Source organism: Arvicola amphibius, chromosome X (genome assembly GCF_903992535.2).
Source record: "Arvicola amphibius chromosome X, mArvAmp1.2, whole genome shotgun sequence".
NCBI lineage: Eukaryota > Metazoa > Chordata > Mammalia > Rodentia > Cricetidae > Arvicola > Arvicola amphibius.
Genome location: NC_052065.1, coordinates 57,548,077 through 57,561,752, shown reverse-complemented (window position 1 = coordinate 57,561,752; position 13,676 = coordinate 57,548,077).

The window sequence follows — 13,676 nt, the reverse complement described above, 5'->3', positions numbered from 1 at the left end:
GTTGGGTTCTTTTCCAGAAGATAACACGGGGCTCTGGGAGGAAATTTGGTGTGGGGAGAGGCTGGTTTTGAGGCAGCAGGAGCTGGTTGGTGGAGTCTTTGGATGTAACCTAGAGGATAGATGTTGAGGCTCAGACAACAGTGTACAGTCAATTAATATTTGCTCCTGAGTTCACAGTGATACAGATTAAAAATGCAGGCTCTGGAACTAGACCGCCTAGGTTCAACTCAGACCTTCACCACTTCCTGTGTGGCCTTGATGTGGTTAATACCATTCTCTGTGCCCCTGATGTGGCTAATACTATTCTCTGTGCCCCTGATGTGGCTAATACTTTTTATCGCTGTGCCCCTGATGTGGCTAATACTTTTTTTCGCTGTGCCCCTGATGTGGCCAATACCATTCTCTGTGCCCCTGATGTGGCTAATACTATTCTCTGTGCCCCTGATATGGCTAATACTTTTCTCTGTGCCCCCAATGTGGCTACTACTTTTCTCTGTGCCCCCGATGTGGCCAATCCTTTTCTCTGCGCCCCAGTTTCCTCATCTGTATGATGGGGATTTTGGTAGCAAACATCTCATAGAGCTTGGCAAGCTCGCGTCTGTTATTTTAAGTGAAGCAGTTGGCAGAGCACCTGGCACATGACAACTCTCAAATATTAGCTCCTGGTAGTCTTGTCAGTATCGTGGTTACTTGCCAAACCTCTGCTGAGTACTAAGAACCAAGCAAAAGGAGCTGTGGCACCTACCCTGCTGAAGCTTCAAGGAACCAGGGGAGGTGATCATTAGCCACAAAGGAATGCCAACCAAAGTAGACTTGAGAAGTGCAGCGTGACTCAGGAGAGGTCCCCAGTGCCAGTGCCGTGAAAACTCACAACTGAGAAGCATGTCTTAATCAGGAAGATACAGGAAGGAATCAAAGGACAGACAAAGGAAAGGAGAGCGTCTTAGACAAAGGCATAGATTCAGCAAGGGCCAGGTAACCTAGCACAAAATGCCGATTAAGAGGCAACAGCAAGCTAAGAACAAAAGGAAAGGGGAAGGTTGAAAGGATGGATTTATAGAACTAGAAAAAGGCTCTGAGCTAGGCCTGGGGGCACATGCCTGTAATTCCACCTATGTGGAGGCTGAAGCAAGAGGACCACAAATTCAAGACCAGCCTGTGTTACACTGTGAGTTCAAGGTCTCAAGGCCAAATAATTGAGACCCTATCTCAAAATAAAGGTTAAAAACAAGGCTAGAGATGTATGGAGTTCGGTTGTAGAGTATTTGCCTGGCAAGCACACAGGCCCTGCTTTTGACTTTTGTTTTAAAAAGCAGAGCTACCTTTAACACAGGTCTTAGACACAGAAGATGAGAAGAGGACAGACACATTAGAGAAGGTGGGTAGTATCAAGATGACGGTCTTGCCCTTGCTGTTGGCTGTCTTGGGCAAGTCCCTTCACACTTTGTACTTCGTTTTGGAGTTTATTTAGGATCATCATGACCTTTTCTGGTCTTCTGGAGCTCCACCCCAGCCCTTGTAGGTCTTCCCTTCCTCTTACACTCCCTGGTGCCTCCAATGCCACCATGACATGACATCCAGTTTCTGCTGGAAGGAAGGCTCTTATCTGGGGCCCAACTTATCTCTGCCTGCTTTTCCTGCACGCAGGCCTGGATCATCTCTGAGCGCTTCAGGGTATCACAGCATGAGAGTTATGCAGGCCTGGCCCAAAGAGGTACAGGAACCCCCGCAGAGGCTGCTGGTTACTCTGGAAAGCCCAGAACCACAGGCAGCTGGGAGAGGCTGCCCCCGCCAGGATGATGGAGTGGGTGTGACATAAATTTCTCAGGACAGGCAGCAAAAAAACATTTACAGCCCCTCCTTGCTGAGTCTGGTTCCAATCAGGACCCCCCCACCCCCAGTCGGCCAGCTTCCTACACCCGCCACACTGGGCTAGCTCCTCTAAACGCCAAAATCATTGAATGCTTTTGTCTTTATTCTCTTCTCCCTACTGTTTAAGAAACATATACAAAAAGATACACACACACACACACACACACACACACACACACGGGCCTTCTTTACTAATCGGGCCTCTGTGTACCCTTATGAGTGTATACATAGACACGTCTCTATACACACATATGACCCCAGGGTTTTTGTGTACCCGCAATCACACACAGACTAGCAGATACACTCACATGCACCCTCCCCCACATGCATCCTTGAGCCTGGCTCTGAGTGGGCCAAGGAACTAGTTGCCAGCTGCGGGCATCGTCCACTTCAATTACTCACTGAAGGTCCCTGGAAGTGCCTTTCATCAGAAACATCGTCAGACCACTTCTCCCGGGCTCCGCTTTTCAGCCCCTAGCTACCATGGCAACATGGGATGATACAAGAATGCCTTCCCCAAGGCTGTATTAGGTACTGGCCCAGCTCTGAGTAGGCGCTGAAGGAGGCCGAGGCAGCCTGAGGGTGCTTCAAAAGGCAGGCAGCCTAGACAGGCTCTGCCACCCATATCCCACACAGCCCAGTGACCCAGGGGCCCCAGGCAAGCCCTGCTTCAGCTTGGTGTGGCCCTCTTTCCCAGGCTTCTCTTATACTCCACCCTGTTCCTACCCTTAGCCTAGGCCACCAAATGCCTCACCGGGCCACCCAAGAAGTATCTGTTTCTCTGGATAGGAGCTGAACAAATTTTCCCTTTCATGTGTTTGCCTTGCCTACCTGAATCCTCGAGCCATTTGCTCCACTTAGAGAAGCCGGAGAGGCCCTCTTGTTTATTCCAAACGTACATGCCCAGTTGCTTCACACCAGGTCCCCGCAGTCAGGCCCAGCTGCTTTCCACAGCTAGGGTGTCACACGCACAGCAAGGCTGGGTGTTAGCAATGAAGGCATGGTTGCCCACCACACAGCTTGGTAAGAATTTTGGCATGTTTGTGCCTTTTGTCTCCTAGAACAATAAAAATGGTGGCTTTTAAGGAAAAAGGACTTTTTAAGAAAAGCTGCTCTCTGTGTGGCAAGGTAATGTCTTCCCTCCTGGGACCAGAGGCAGTATTATGCAGTGGAAACAGACCTGGAGAGCTGGCCTGGGCTGAGAGTCACTGTTTATCACCCGTGTGAAGTGCGGCACTTCAGCTGAATCGATTGCTGTGGAGTTTCTTCTAAAAGTTCTAACAGGCCCACAGAGCATGGTCTATAGTCAGTCAACAGTGAATGATCACAGTGGTTGTTTGCCACTAACTGCCTTACTGAAAGCCATAGCCCTCAGAAGAGGTTCAGAGGAAGAAAGGAGCAGCCCTAAACTGCCCTTACTTCATGAGGGGCCTTATTAGGTAGCTCCCGTCACAATCACTGGCATTGAGACTTGGTCTTCCTCTGGCTCCAGAGCTCCCGTTGGGACATTCTCCTATAGTGGGCAAATGATAAGGATGGTGGATGGGTGAGGTAGAAGCGTTGTCAAGGTAGAAGCGTTGTCAAGGTAGAAGCGTTGTCAAGGTAGAAATGTTGTCAAGGTAGAAGCGTTGTCAAGGTAGAAGCATTGTCAAGGTAGAAGTGTTGTCAAGGTCCATCTGCTGCCTCTTCCTCAGGGAAGCCAAACCAACCAGCCAGGGTTGATGGCCTGTCCACATGCTGGCTCCAAAATAGCCTGCAGGACAATGTTATGAGGCAGAAAATCCAGCAGTCAGCCCTGGGAACAGCAGTGGAAAAGTAGTAAGGATGGATGGTTTGGATGGGAGGAAAGCCCATCCCTCTAGACCAGGTAGTCTAGCGCCTTAGCACACCTGGCCAGAGGAGAGTCTCAAGTTCCTGACCATGGCCCTTCAACGAAGCACTCAGGGATGCAGTTGAGGTTCGGGGAAAGCCAGGGCTCTGTAGAAGTTGAACTGGTTACTTGGAAGGGGAGTAGGCTCCGTGTCTGAGAAGTTATGTGTGCGGATGTTGCTTTACATACTGAAGGAAAGCTGGGGGAGAGGTTAGACCCTCCCCTAGAGCAGGGGCTCTCAGACTATGGTTGCCAAAGAAAGGACATATAACATTATCATATTTCTGAACGAGTAACTACCCTGGCACATCACTACCTTTGATAGGAGTGGGCTTGTCAGGGTGTTTGCCAAGGTGTTGCACAGTGAAGGGAAGGGATCTGGAGCGGGGGGGGGGGCGAGGAAGTCCCAGTGTCTTAACTGGTTCACTCTCTTCCAAATATAAAGTGCTATTTGGGGAACAGTCTCAGGAATTCCACGAGCTTGATCCCAGAACTTCTCAGTTTGCAGAGAAAGATTCTGGTGCCCAGAAAAAGGAAGAACCTGCCTAGACCTCACACACCCAGCTAGATGCTAATCCAGGACTAGACCCCCGACCTCTTCACTGCTTCCCCATACTCGGGTTGCTCTTGCAGCTTGAAGGGCTGGCAAGCACCTTTGTCTCCAGTGGCCTGCGCAGCTGGCTAGTGTTCTGACGTGCGGGACCTCGTCTAGCCCCCTCCATACCTTCTTCCCTTTTGGGTTTATTCTGGTGAGCAGCTTCTCCTCACAGGTCACCCTTTAGAACACGATTTAGATAGTAACGGGGAGCAGATATGGGTAGGGTGTGGCGTGGACAGGGCGTGGGAGGAAAGGGTGGAGCAGCCGCCCTGAGTTCCTACTTACAGGCTGCTTCTTGTTGTGTGGGAGAGCCGCGGAGGCTGGGGGCTGATCACACCAGAGTGCAGGTGATCAACAAGGAGGCAGTGTAGCAGCAGGAGGCTAAGGTAGGCTGCTCAGGAAAGGATCCAGTAGTAGCTTCTTCAGCCTGGGCTCGGCTCTTCCCAGTATGTTGCCGCCTGTGGGTTAGAATGAATTTTTTTTTTAAATAAAAAAGCACAGTTGTCCTTTAGGTTGTCCTGTGGGTGCTAAAACCTGGACATAGTCCATCCTCTCGTATAAGCCAGTAGCAGGGACAAGGTAGGTCCTGAGTGGCTTTAGCTAAGCATCTTCCTAGAAACCCAGAGAGGCCAGGGCATGGGGTACCACAATTAAAACAGATCAGGGAGGTGCCTTGAGCCAGTCAGCAGAGCATTTTGATGGGCTGATTGGTTGACTTACTTCTCACTTATTCTCTCTTCTTCACTCCTCTTTCTTTCCTCCCTTCCATCCTCCCTCCGCCTTTCTTGTTTTATTGAGGCAGAGGGGACACTATTTAGTCCACATGACCTAGAACTTGAGTGATATCCTCCTGTCTCAGTTTTCTGATTGCAGATTTGGGGATTATAGGCATGTAGCGCCACGTACGGGCTTTGGTTTTCTTAACAAAGGAGTTGCTCTGTGTAAATTTTGTTCTGTTTCTAAAGGGTTGCAGATAAAGGAGAAGCTGGCAAACAGTAAGTACAAAGAAGGAAGTCCGGTACCCATTCTGCACATCAGTACAATGAGAAAACTATAGCAGTTAACTTGTAGCAATTTTAAAGAGTAAATACATATATATGCATATATACCCACAAAATGATGAGAAAAATAAGTATCTCTCCCTAAATGCTACACAGTGTTAGTTTTCAATATAATCCATTGTAATGGATTACAACCTAGAGTTAGATGGTATTAGTAACTACTTTCCTCCTTGCTTTTGTATTTGAATATTTATAGTTTGTAAAAAGTAATCAGAATCAAGCTGCATATGATTTATTCTCCATATTTTATAGCATGAGCATTTTCTATATCACTATATAGCCTTCAAAACTCCTCACACCTTGTAGTTTATTGGATTTAATTTTTGTGTGAGGCAGGGTGTCCCAGGTTGGCCTTGAATTCAGGATCCTCCTGTCTCAGCCTCTTGAAGTTTGTGCCGCCACACAATCAACTGGCAAAGTGATTTTATGTACTTAGTTTACTAACGTTGAATTTTTAGTTTATGACTTTTACATGGATATCTTTGCAGATATGTTAATTCAAACTCGGGCCTCTTTTGCTATACTGAAGATTTAACCCAGGGTCAAGTGCTTTACTTTACATATTGAAGTATGTTCCCAGTTTTCTTTTTACTTTCTTCTTTCATTTTGAGACTGGCTTTCACTTCGTTGCCCAGGGTAACCTGGAACTCACTCAGTAGTGTAGGCAGGCCTTGAACTTGCAAACCTCCCGCCACAGTCTTTGAGGAGCTGAGATTACAGGCATGCACCCCAGACCTGACTACACATAATTTTTTAGCGTAGGGTCCTGTAAAGGTAATTAATGGGTCAAAGTGTGTATATGCTTTTAAAGGCTTTTGCATTTCCAGATTGCGAAGTTATACTTCCGCCAGCAGCATGTGAGGTTGCTTATGGCCTTACAACCTGGGCTGTTATTTTTAATGTTTCCTAAATTGACACATAAATTTACATTCGTTATATTCCACTTGGCTGTAGCTAGGAATGGGACTTTGGAATACCAGCGTGTCAGCTTCTGAGAGATTTGAGCTTGCCAGGTTAGAGTAGAGAGCAGTGCAGATAAACCTACCTGCTGAAGGAACAAGAACAAAGGGCAAAGATGAGGTCATGTGGCCGCAGTAAGAAGCAGAGACCAGAAAAAAAAGCCCTGGCTACAAGAATGAGGCCCAGGGGAATGTGATTGCCAATCCCTGTAGTTGTCCAAAAAGCCGCCCCCAAATATGTGTGGAGTCCCCCAGCCTGGCCAGACAGGAATAATTCTGATGTAAATCGGGCTTTGGAAATGCAAATGTAAATAGCGGGCTGGCTGGATTGACATGGCTTCTGAACACTGGAGGCCTGGGTGGATGGCTCTCCGGGGAACCTGTCTGAAAAGGAATCCCAGGAGCTTTCAGAGAGAGGATGTGGCATCCATACTGCTGGAGAGCAGCTGGGCCAGCCAAGCCACAGAAGGCCACTGGGAAAGAATGTGGCACAGGAAAATTGGAAAGAGCCACTTCTCGGGCATCGTGGCTCCCCACTAGGGCAGGAACCACGAAGACCTCTGGGGACTCTGTGGGGGTGGGCTGAGGGCTTCACTTGGGGGGTGCAAATTCCCAGTTTGAGCAACCCCAAAAGGCTAAGAAACTAACCTGAGAGGGTTGTGGATCAGGAAGCATGAGTGTGGTGCCCTCAAATGCAGATTAATGTCTTCCCACAGGTCTGTTTCTGAGTACCAACTGTTTGCCAGGCTGCAAGGTGGGCATTAATAGCTCTCATTTTACACGGGGAAACTGGAGCACTGATTAGGTAAATGATGTGCTCAGTGTTACTCATAGCTGGTGCTGGAAGCTGACGCCAGAGCTCTGTGTCTGGGTCCCGCTTATACATTTCCTTTGCAATAGTTAGTGGCAAAGTCCCGTCATTGGAGTATGGGAACTTTTTTTGGCTTGAGGTCCCTGAAAGGATGTAGCCTAAAGGACAGTGAGTGATTGTTTCTAAGAAAATCCAGAGGCAAGAAAACAGGAGCAAAGGGTTTAGATAAACAACAAGAAGGACTCAGAAGAGATCCCTTCAACTTTGGGGTAACTTTGATGAGCAGCCAAGGAGTTTTCCCTTCATATTCTCGTCAGTTGTCCTACCCATATCCTTTGCTGTCTCCATATCCTATCACCCCCCAGGTCTTTTATTGTGCATGCTCATCAGAGGCAGGGCCGCCTACCACCGGCAGGCTCTGAAATTCCGGGTTACCCTTGAGCAGCTGAACAGTTGGGATCTGGGTCACACTGGAAATATGCTGTGCTTACTTTTCTTCCACACCTTTCTCCGTTTCTGCCTGGTGGACTGACCACTGGACTTGACGGCCTTCCTCCCCAGGCCAGAGTGGATTAGAGAGTAATACCACAGAAAATGTAGGCTGGGGTGCAGGGTGCATCAGAAAGGAAATGGACCTGAGTCACACAGATAGCATTCCACTGTGCCTCTTGGGCTCTTGTGATTCTGAGCAGATGTAGACACCCCCGTGACTTGCTTTATGGCTATACAATGGAGGACTATAATTCTACCTGACACATTGGGCAGATTGTTTGGTCAATAATGATGCCAAGTCTGATGCTGATAGACACCTGGGCAACAGAGATGAACAGAAAACCTAGGCCCTGGCCTCAAGGGGTTTCTGGCCCAGTGGTCCATGCAGGCCTGTTCCAACATGGAACTACAGAGCTTGCACAAGCCAGGACCCTGAGTAAGGTCTCAGCAGTATGTGTCTTCTGGCTTTGTCTTACACGTGTGCAGTGTTCACCATCTGCGGACTGCTCTTCAAGCATCTTGTCATGCCATGCTCGCAACAGCACAGGAAATGTGATGCAATAGTCTAGGTTCATCATACTGTAGATGGGGAAATAGCCTCCCCCACAGTGAGACAGAGTGGCAGAGGCAACCAGGCCCCAGGGCTCAGAGTTCATGGAGCCTCTTTCCACCTATGCCCTCTGACACCCCTGTGTCCCCTCCGTCCCACTAGTTTCTATTTAGATACAGCACTGGCCATTTCAGCCAGAACCGTGACAAGGTGTCCCCAGGACTCCTGGCCAGGCCTCTGACCTATGCCTAGCTCTATTTTTAAGAAATCATCTAATCCCACAGGAGTTGCAGCATCTAATGCTTGGGGCAGGAACTAGTGCTCTCAATCAATCCTTTTCGATGTCCTAATTCAATGCACAGAGCATCTAGACAAGTGGGACAAATGTCGCACAGTACTCTGGCTACATTCCTCTAAGTCCTTGGATGGTCAAAGTGTCAAATGAGGAGTTAGATGGATCCACAGAGAATGTTCTAGGCATTTGGATAAGAGATGGTGAATTATCATGAGCTTGTAAATATGAAGGAGAAGGATGTTGTTCAAGTACTGGGTTTGGGGTTGCCAGTCATCTGTTGTCATGGAGAGTCCAGTAAAGGCCCATGTGGTGGATAGGGGGTTCTTTTGCATCCTCCTGTCCTGCAAGAGGAATTGCGTCTGGACTTCCTCTTCTTGGCTTAGAAGAAACTGTTTTCAGTGTACGACAACAGAGAAGCAGTAAAGGAGAAGTAAGGGTGATAAGGACCATGCGGAGACATTTTTATAGGCGATCTAATTGATTCCTTGTATCCACTGAAGGGGCAGGGTTAGAGTTCATTCCTATTCTGCAGATGGGGCCACTGAGGTCCATGAATCTGAAGGAGCTAGCCCAGGGTCCCAAAGCAGGTACTCCTTGGAGCGAGGCTTGAAATCCGACTCTAGACGCTCGGGGGCTCTGTGAAGGCTTGTTCCTTCCTCTACCCCACTGCAGGGGTGTGAGGTAGGATGCCAGAATTGCGTGTAAGGCCACAGACAACAAACAGGGACAGCCAGGGTCAGGTTGGACCAGGTGCCTACCAGGTGCTTCCTCAGAGCTGGTCCCTATGCTGTCTGCTGCCTCTTCCTTTCACCCAGTAAGGTTCAGCGGAAACGCCTCCACACTTTCCTGACAAGTCACGGAGGCTGAGCACTTACACCTCCTGAGGCAAACGAGGGCAGTGACCTCTGCTCCAAGAAAAGCCCCTCTTATAGACAGGCTGTCCCCTGAGGCCCCTCACAGGGTTCTTCTAGAGTCCTCGCCAAGCCTCTTCTGCTGGGGGTTTCCAGAGGTCTGGGGAAATTCCAAGGGGTGAGGATACAGGATTTCTCTCCCACATCGGTCCAGCATCCCACATGTGTATGGACGGCTTGATCATATTTAGCTCCAGCCCCTCTTCAGAGCCATGGTGTCGAAGCAGGTCTGTGCATGCACGCAAACAAGCGTACTCTGTCAGCGATCGGCTAATTTCCTCAGCCACGCACAGGCGCTCATATCCCCTTGATATCCTGTTTACAAGGAGTCACACTTCATGCTACCTTGAATGTGTGCAAGGGTCAAAGTGACGCTGACAGCAGTGCAGGACAAGGGCAGGACTGGTGTCGCAGCCCGTCATCTGATGTCATTTTCTCCTCGCTTTCTCCCCCTTCTTCCTCCTAGATACAACTGCCTTCCTTTTCTGAAAGACTACCCTTCTCAGCCGCCCCTACTACTGCCCCACCACACGCATGCGCATACCACTCCAGGTCCCCCCAAATAAAGTCAGAAACTGAGTTGGATGTTATGTGTGTAGTCAGAGACCCCTGAGAGGCCAGGATTAACTATTCTACTTGATAGCTAGGTCCTAGAACAACAAGGGAAGGAAGTGTTTTCGGAGCAGTAGGCCGAGGGGGATGCTCTCAGCTGGGTGCCATGGTCCCAGGCTAGAAGTTTACATTAAGAAAAGTCTATTAGGAAGGCCCCGGGTAGGGCTCTGGGGCTGAGAGTAGACTATAGCCAGACTTGTGTGAAGCATGGAACAGTTACCTGATCTGACTATGCCTTGTTTTTCTTTTCTGTAAAATGGGTGGTGATAGTAATTTACCCCAAGAAATTGCTGTTGCTTGTTTTGAGGAAGGAGCTTGCTGGTTATGTTGCTCCTCAACCCCCTAGAGGCTGATATTATAAGAGTGTCCCACCACCCCCAGCTTGTCCCACTTATAACTAGTGATAATTTCCTCTTGTCACCTTGGGGGCCTCTATTCATGAAGCCGGTGCCCTTTGACACCTCATAATGTTTGCGAGGAAGCAACTCCTTGCTGTTCACTCTGCCAGTCCCCCAGTTCCATAGCTAAATGAGTGTGAAGTCTCCTGCCAACCCCCTGAGCCTTCTTCCCCTCCTCTGCCCACACACCATTGCCCCCAATGAGCCAGTACCTTTGTATACATGTCCTGAGAGAGCCATGCTGAAGTACACGGGGGGTTAGCTCTGAAACGCAGGGTCTGTGGTGGAGCTCGTCCTCCTGTCCTCCCGTGCTCTCCTTTGCTGTATTAAGGAGTGGCAAGTTTGGAGGGGAATGTGATGCATGGCAGTGCTCACCTTCTGTCACTGGCTGAAAGTGGTGTCCCTAGAATAACAGCTGCGTGAGGGCAGGTTTTGAGGTATGTTTGGTATTTTTGCTGTATTCCCAGTCCTTAGATCGGTGCTGGTCCCATGGGAAAGCGTTTAATACATGCAGGTTAAATGACTGAATGAAAGAAGGAGCAAAGTTTTCTAAGGTTTCCCCAAGTTTTAGCTGCCAATCTCAGGGACACAAAAAGCCAAGTGTGGTCCCTCTTAAGGAGCTTCTCATCCTAGGGGACAGGGCAGTGAGTGTGGAGACAGCCTAGGAGCAGGCACTGGGGGTTGTGAGCCCTTGTGGCCCTAGGACCAGGGCAGAGGCTCACAGCTGCAGGCCAGAGGAGCCCCAAGCTTGTCTGCACTTGCTCAGTGGGTTGCTCTGGCTGCTGGCGGAGGTGGCCGCCCAAGGTCTTTTGGCCAGAACACAACTCCCACTCCCTCACCCGGCCCCGCCCATCAAGGAAGCTGCAGTGTTGGCTCGGAGAGAGGAGTCAGGCAGGGAATCCCAGCCCCTCCCAGCTCTAGACTGGGTCCAGAAGGGCCTGGCATGCTTCTAATATTGAGCAGCAAATTCAATCAGGCAGATGAGAATTCCTATTATTTTAATATATTTAGAAGAGAGTTTAAGGTGGATTTTGTTCCATGCTGTATATTTTTACAACATGAGGTCAGGCCACTTTGATAAATGCTGTAATGGAAGCAAGAGGGGGCCTTGGGAAAGGGAAAGAGAATGAGTAGAGAAGGGGGGTGGAGAGAGAGACAGGAACAGAGACAGAGACAGTCATAGGGACAGAGAGAGGCAGAGAGGGAGGGGGCAAGAGAGAGACTGCACGCGGCTCCACAGCTTGTCTTTTGCACATATATCCATGACTCCATGTGTGTCTCTGCGTCTGTTTGTTGTTTGAGTAGACAAATCCATTTGGGGATAAATAGGATGGTTTTCCCACCTGCAGGAAGCGAGGCGGCCAAAGGCTGATTGGGGCTGCTTTACTTTGCTGCTCTCAGAGGCCCTGGGCGAGGACTCAGATTGCTCCTGAGGCCAGCCAGCAAGGCTTTGCTTCGAAATGGAGATGCAGGCTTGCTGCCAGAAAGGCAGGGCCAGTCCAAAGAGCCTGAAAGGCCTGTGCCTCAAGTACTTCTTGCCAGGAGAGGGGCCCTGGACCCCAGAGGCCATGCTGTCTTATTCATTGTGACACAGGGTTCTATTCTCACCTGCCACTGAGCACCGCTGTCTCCAGTGGTGGGCAACAGGGCTCTCAGTGCCAGAGAGCTAGGGGGCTTGAGCCCAGACACTCACGTGGGCTTTGCTCACCGAGTGGGGAAAGTCCTCAAGCCTGGAGGCTGGGGGTGGATAAGATGACCTTCAGAGGACTTTGTAAGCCCAGAAATATTTGGCTAGCTGCTTAGGTAATGTATGGAATGGGGTTCCCAGTTTCTGGAGAACTTTCCAAGGCTCAGAGTCCCTGGGAAGAACCTGAGTTGTTCATGCTGAAAGCTCCTGGCTCAGCTGATGCCTGACTAGTGACCTGCAGAACCACTGGATTCAGGCCCCAGGAAGTTCAGCATGCTGCACACCTGGCTATGAGCATGTGCCCTGCTAAGGGCACAAGGTGGCATCTGGCTCCATGTCATGTCCCTTGAAGCAAGGCTACCTGGGCTGTGTGAGGAGCTCAGCTTTTTCTCTTCCTCTAGGGAGGAGCAGGCAGGGCAACCTGTCTACAGCCTGTGCCTCACTCTTGAGCCCTGGTTGGGCAGCCAGCTCATGAGAGGGGACAGGTCTGTCCCAGTGATCTCTTTGGTCTAGCTTGGTGGCCTCCAACCCCCGCTCTGCTTTGGAGGAGGGCCAGAGAATGACCACATAAAGAAGGAGTGAGCAAAGAAAGAATGAGTGGAGGAGGGGGAGGACAAAGGCCACATTGTTATCTCTTCCAAAAAAATTCAGCCACGTCTTCAAAGCAGGATGCCTGGCCAGCCTTGTGGTTGCCTCTAACTAAGAGTATAACCTTGGGCTAGGGCTGGCAGCTTGGAAATACAGTGTCAGGGTTAAAAGAGGCCCTGTCTTTGCTTGGCAAGAGGCTCTGTGGTTTGTTCCCTCCCTCTATTCCCTTACTGACCAAGTCCCCCCACCCCCCAAAATCTTGCCTATGTACTGTCGCTTTGCGCATGATCCAGTCCTAGGAAACAGGCATCCTTAACCTTAACCTCTTAACCTCTAGACAACTTTTTCTGAGTATACCAGGTCTCAAGACAGGGACATCTTCAGCTTTACCAACTTCCTTCTCTGTCAGCATGCTGCCGAGTGTCTATCAGATGCATTGGGACATTACAGAGGAGGACTTAGGCAGAGACAGGAGAAAAATCAAAGGGCAGTGACAAGGTCAAGACATGGGCCTGGAATCAAATACATGGTCAAAAAGAATGGATCTCATGAATGAAGGTCTAGGTGGCCATGCCAGAGTGATTATGAACTAAATCATAGAGCTTGGTTGAGGAGACAAGACCTTGGCCTATGGGCAGAGGCCGTTGGGAATAGAGGAAACATCAGAAGGGGCTGATAAACTCTTTAGCGTGAGTTGCTCTTGAGACCATTCAGAAGTTCTCTTGGCTCTTCGTCAGTGTGGCGTATATGGCAGAAATGGCCTCCCAGGTATCAGGTCAATGAGGGGCCATTGATGCACGGCATAGGCCCAGCTCTTCCTTGGGTTAATACATAAGGGAATCCAGAGGCACCCTGGCTTCATATACAAGCAGCCTGGGCTATTGTTTAATTTCTAGACTGCAAGAACACCCCACATGTACCCAAGAGGGAGAAGACACGTCTTGTGTGTGCCAGGGTCTTATCTACATGCTG